At 44.0% G+C, this 6,000-nt stretch overlaps 1 non-coding gene across 1 annotated transcript; it reads right to left on the reverse strand.

Annotated features, from left to right (window-relative positions):
• Nucleotides 1-1,011: 1,011 nt before the first annotated feature.
• On the reverse strand, nt 1,012-1,100 carry trnar-ucg (transfer RNA arginine (anticodon UCG)). Its single transcript is given in 2 exon segments — nt 1,012-1,047; nt 1,064-1,100. It is a non-coding gene; the product is annotated as a tRNA-Arg (tRNA).
• Between the last annotated feature and the right edge of the window lie 4,900 nt (nt 1,101-6,000).

Below are 6,000 nucleotides of genomic sequence, written 5' to 3' on the forward strand. Positions count from 1 at the left end.
TTAATTTAAAATATGGATTAACTGTATTTTACAGTTGTAGGTTTTATTTGGTAGTCCTGTACAAGTTGTGGATTGGTATTCAATATTAAGCTCTGTGAAAACGATTGTGAATGAAAATATAACTTTCAATCTTATACATGGGCTGGTCTGCAAGCTCCAAGTCCTTCATTTTGTAGTAATGGAATTGATACTGTATCTTTCAGTCTTAATCTCTGTGGGATTTTTGAACTGGTATGTAATGCATAACTTGGTCTAACGTTCTGATGTACATTATTGGGATTCATAGGATCATAGGAAATAGGGGCATTAGGCCATTCAGCCCATCGAGCCTGCTCCAACATTCAAACAGATCGTGACTGATCATCTACCTCTCCGCCATTAGATTAGATTAGAGATACAGCACTGAAACAGGCCCTTCGGACACCGAGTCTGTGCCGAACATCAACCACCCATTTATACTAATCCTACACTAATCCCATATTCCTACCACATCCCCACCTGTCCCTGTATTTCCCTACCACCTACCTATACTAGTGACAATTTATAATGGCCAATTTACCTATCAACCTGCAAGTCTTTTGGCTTGTGGGAGGAAACCGGAGCACCCGGAGAAAACCCACGCAGACACAGGGAGAACTTGCAAACTCCACACAGGCAGGACCCGGAATCGAACCCGGGTCCCTGGAGCTGTGAGGCTGCGGTGCTAACCACTGCGCCACTGTGCCGCCCCAATAATTAGTCAAATGGAATTATTTGTGATGTTATTTCCCCCGAGACGGTGTTTCCTGCAGTGAAACTGATCAGTTTCAGCTCAGTCATTTCGGGACCTGGAATTCCTGCAGTTTGAACCCGCTGGAACCCCAGCCCACTTCTGATTGGTCACCCTCTTCTCACAAAGTCAGTGACAGCACATGAGGAGGCCATTCGCCCCATTAAGTCCATGTCGGGTTTCCAATCTGTTCAGTACCCGACTCAATCCCCAAATTCCTGCATAATCCCTTTGGGTCAAAATGACCGTGGCAGGACTCGAACCTGCAATCTTCTGATAACATCATAGACTATACCGAAGTCAGACGCCTTATCCATTAGGCCACACAGCCATTAGCATTGTTCCCTGCCATCTCCATATCCCTTGATCCTGTTAGTATTTAGAAATCTATCGATTTCTGTCTTGAATATGTTCAATGATTGATCTTCCACAGCCCACTGGGATAAAGAATTCCACAGATTTTTCACCCTCTGAGTAAAGAAATTCCTGCTCATCTCAGTCTGCCCTTATTCTGAGACTGTGTCTCCTTGTTCTAGACTCACTAGACAGAGGAAACATCCTATCCATATCTACCCTGTGACACCCTGTAAGAACTTTGTCTGTTTCAATGAGATCACCTCTCATTCTTCAAAACTCTAGAGAATTTAGGCCCAGTTTCTGCAGTCTCTCATCAGAAGACAATCCCACCATCCGAGGGGATGAGACCGGTGAATCTCTGTTGCACTCCCTCTGTGACAAGTCTATCCTTCCTTCGATAAGGAAACCAAAATTGTACAGAATACTCCAGGTGCGGTCTCATCTAGACTTCATACATCTTTACTCATGTACTCAAATACGCTTTCAATGAAGCCAACATACCATTTGCCTTCCGAATTGCTTACTGCACCTGCATACTAGCTTTTCGTGTCTCATGAACAAGGACACCCAGGTGCCTTTGGACATCGACACTTCTCAACCTCTCACCATTTAAGAAATACTCTGTCTTTCTGTTTATTTGACCAAAGTGGAGAACTTCACACTTATTCACTTTATATTCCATCTGCCATGTTCTTGCCCATTCATTTAACCTGTCCAAATCCCCTTGAAGCCTCCTTGCATTCATTCTGTACCTTTCAATTCTGTGAATTTTGTCTGTTCTATTTCAGATTTTATATTTAAAATGTGACCATGGTGACCGAGTTTATTTAGATCTGATAGTGAGTTTGTTTTTGGACTGTGATTGATGTATCAACCTGTCAGCTGTACTGAATTGGAGTGAAATAGAAACAACTTCTGTCTCTCCTGCTGTTGTTTGACTGTTGGATTGAAAATGTGTCTCTCTTGACTTTGGGATCAGTGTCTGTCTGACTACTTATTTTGTTTGCTCCAGTGGAACTGATGAGCTGGCAGTATCTCTGTGCTTTGGGAGTGATCCTGTACCGACTGTGTGTTGGAACGAGATCACTGCACTTTTCCTTGTGTCCAAGAATCACCACATCTATTCAGGTTCCGTCATGTATTTTCCTGCAGGAATGAAAGAACTGGTGAGGTAGAAGATACAAAAGAGATCAATGTAATCGTCCCAATAATAATCATTATGAACAATCACAAAATGAAAACCAGGAACACAAACGGTGTCAGTGTCTGCCTCCACTGCAGTACTGCAGTATTCAGCTTCTGTTTACCAGGTGTTTGCAGTGGTTTTACAACAAGTTTGTGACATTCAGAAACAACACAAGCCCTGCACTGCTCAATGACTGGGACTGTCCGATAGAGCAGTGACCTTTACACAGTCACATTTCTATTTCAACTGAAAACATGCAGCCACTATTTAAAATGTGCCTTTCACACTTCTCACCTGGTGTCTGCAATAAATGCTCTTTGTCTAACTGTCCACATCGTTATTTTGCGGCTATTTTTCCCCCACTGTTCACAATCCAACAAACAGTGAGAAACTGGAACTAAAGCAGGAAAATTCCCTCTCCTTTGGGTGGTGAAATTGTCAGTGATTTTCAATAGTGATTTCTTCCCATTGTGTCTCCCTGAGCCTGTACAGACACTGTCCGAGAATGAACTCTCCCTTCCCCGTGTCCCCGGCTCACTCCATGTTCCGGGAGCAGCTCCTGCTCCACAGTGTCTGTTACAAACAGTCCCCGACTCCCCCTCAACTTCCCACCACTCAATGCTAATCTCTGAGCACATCTGCGGACACGCTCCCAAAGCAGTGGCTGCTGGAAGTAGATGCTGTTTGTTCCCTTCCCCCGGGCCCGGGAAGTCTCCATTAGCAGCTGATTTAAAGCATCTTCCCCTGATTGAGTGAATGGCCTCACAGACTGGGTTGGGGAAAGGATGCACATGCGCTCCACTCCTTATTGTGACGTCCCACTGGGGCGGGGCTGCATCGCGCGTGAGCAGATCTCTGCAGCAATTCAGCATTCAAACATCAATGGGAACTTTCCCCATTTCACCCTCATCAAAGTCCCAAAGAAAGTGAAGAGGGGCTTGGACTGGAGGGAGGGAGGGGCGGGGTAGGGGGAACCTAGAACCCAGAAAGCTGCCCACTTGCCCCATTTAGATGCTCAATTTGCGGTCATTCCCTGCATGGGGTTTGTTATCATTGAGCCCCTCCTGGTAAAACAATCCGATAGAAAGAGGGGAGAAAGGAGGGAGCCGGTGTGCTTGCTGGGACCTTGCAGAATTCATTTCAGCAGCAAAAGTCCCGGGTTATATTAACCCGAGTGAAACACGCGATCAGTGAGAGGAAAACCGAACGGCCCTTTTCATCTTTTCATTGGAAACAAAGTAGAGCCGGAAGTGCGGCGAGCAGAGCAGACACACAAGCTCAATGACAGGAGAGCTCGGCCGTCCCTGAGTTTCAGCTCCCAGCTCTTACATTTCCTCATCCACACTGTCTTTACTGTGGATGTTCAGGGGTTCCTTGTCGGATCTGAGGACTGTATCCATTAAACATTCTGAGTCAGGAGATCCACACACTCTGTTACCAAGATTTATGGGCAGGAATGTTTCAAAACGTTGTCTTTTAAATGATTGCATTATTCACAGAACTAATGAGGCAATCGGTTCATTATTCAGGCCTTGAACTTGTTTTGGGTCGACCGAAAACTGAAAGCTTCAGCACCTTTCCACTTCTTCACTAATATAACTGATTTTTTTGATGAAGTAACAGAAAAGGTTGATGAAGGGAAAGCAATGGATGTTGTCTATATGGATTTTAAGAAAGCGTTTGACAGACTACCACATAAAAGGCTGGGTAACAAAACTGAGGCTCCTGGAATCGGAGGGTCAGTATCTGCTTGGATTAAAAAATGGATGAAATATCAAGAAAAGCGAGTTGTGGTATTTGGTTGTTTTTCAGAATGGAAGATGGTGAACAGTGATGTCCACAAGGGTCAGTGTCAGGACCACCATATATAGAAATGACTTGAATATTGGAATCACAGAATCACAGAATTGTTACTGCCCAGAAGGAGGCCATTTGGCCCATCGTGTCTGCACTGACTCTCCAAATGAGCAATTCACCTGATGTCACTTCCCCGTCTTCTCCCCATAATCCTGCACATTCTTCCTTTTCAGATAACAGTCTAATTCCCCTTTGAATGCTTCAATTGAACCTGCCTCCATCACATTCTCAGGCAGCTCATACTTTAACCACTCGCTGTGTGAAAACGTTTTTCCTCATGTCGCTTTTGCTTCTTTTACCAATTACTTTAAATCTGTGCCCTCTCGTTCTCGATCCTTTCACAAGTGGGAACAGTTTCTCCCTATCCACTCTGTCCACACCCCTCATCATTTTGAATACCACTATGAAATCTCCTCTTAGCCTTCTTTTCTCCAAGGAAAACAGTCCTAACTTCTCCAATCTATCTTCATAACTGAAGTTCCTCATCCCTGGAACCATTCTCATGAATCTTTTCCATAATCTCTCCAATGCCTTCACATCTTTCCTAAAGTGTGGCACCCAGAACTGGATGCAGTACTTCAGCTGAGGCTAGTGTCTTATACAAGTTCAACATGACCTCCTTGTTCTTGTACTCTATGCCTCTATTACTAAAGCCGAGGATACTGTATGCTTTATTAACCACTCTCTCAACCAATGACATATAATCCCAGGTCCCACTGCTCCTGCACCCCCTTTAGAATTGTACCCTTTATTCTACATTGTCACTCCATGTTCTTCCTACCAAAATGAATCAATTCACATTTCTCTGCATTGAACTTCACCTGTCATCTGTCCTCCCATTCCACCAACTTGTCTATGTCCTTTTGAAGTTCTACACTATCATCCTTACAGTTCACAATGCTTCCAATTTTCGTATCATCCATAAACTTTGAAATTCTGCCCTGTACACCAAGGTCTAGGTCATTAATATATATCAGGAAAGGCAAGGGTCCCAACACTGACTCCTGGGGAACTCCACTACAAACCTTCCTCTAGCCCGAAGACCATCCATTGATCACTACTCTTTGTTTCCTGTCACTCAGCCAATTCCATATCCATGTTACTACTGTCCCTTTTATTCCATGAGTTATAACTTTGTTCACAAGTCTGTTGTGTTGCACTGTATCAAACTCCTTTTGAAAGTCAATAAAAGCAAAATACTGCAGATGCTAGAAATCTGAAATGTAAACAAAAAGTGCTGGAAATACTCAGCAGGTCTGGCAGCATCTGTGGAGAGAGAAGCAGAGTTAACGTTTCAGGTCTGTGACCTTTCAGATGCTGTCAGACCTTTTGAAAGTCCATGTACACCACATCAACAGCATTGCCCTCATCATCCCTCTCTGTTACCTCATCAAAAAACTCCAGCAGGACAGTTAAACATGACTTTCCCTTAAGAAATCCATGCTGTCTTTCCTGAATTAACCCACATTTGTCCATGGGACTATTAATTTTGTCCCGAATTATTCTTTCGAGAAGTTTTCCCACCACCGAAATTTAAATGACTGGGGAGTGAGGTGAGGTGAGTTGCTTTAGCAGAGAGCCAGCACGGGTTCGACAGGCCGAATGACCTCCTACTGTGCTTTAGCCATTCTATGATTGTGTGATTCTAGCGACAACTGTTGGTGGAGAGGCAATGATGCAGGAATGGGTTGACAGTAAGGGGAAAGTCTGGGCTGGTGTGTGTTTGCAGCATTTGCAGCTTGTGTTCGGGTTTGTGAATCAAGGTGATTTGGAAGCTGTGTTCCAAATTGAAGTGTTTATTGGAAGCAAGAAGTTGATGTCAATGAAGAAT

The sequence above is a fragment of the Heterodontus francisci genome, unplaced genomic scaffold (assembly GCF_036365525.1).
Source record: "Heterodontus francisci isolate sHetFra1 unplaced genomic scaffold, sHetFra1.hap1 HAP1_SCAFFOLD_51_1, whole genome shotgun sequence".
Lineage (NCBI taxonomy): Eukaryota > Metazoa > Chordata > Chondrichthyes > Heterodontiformes > Heterodontidae > Heterodontus > Heterodontus francisci.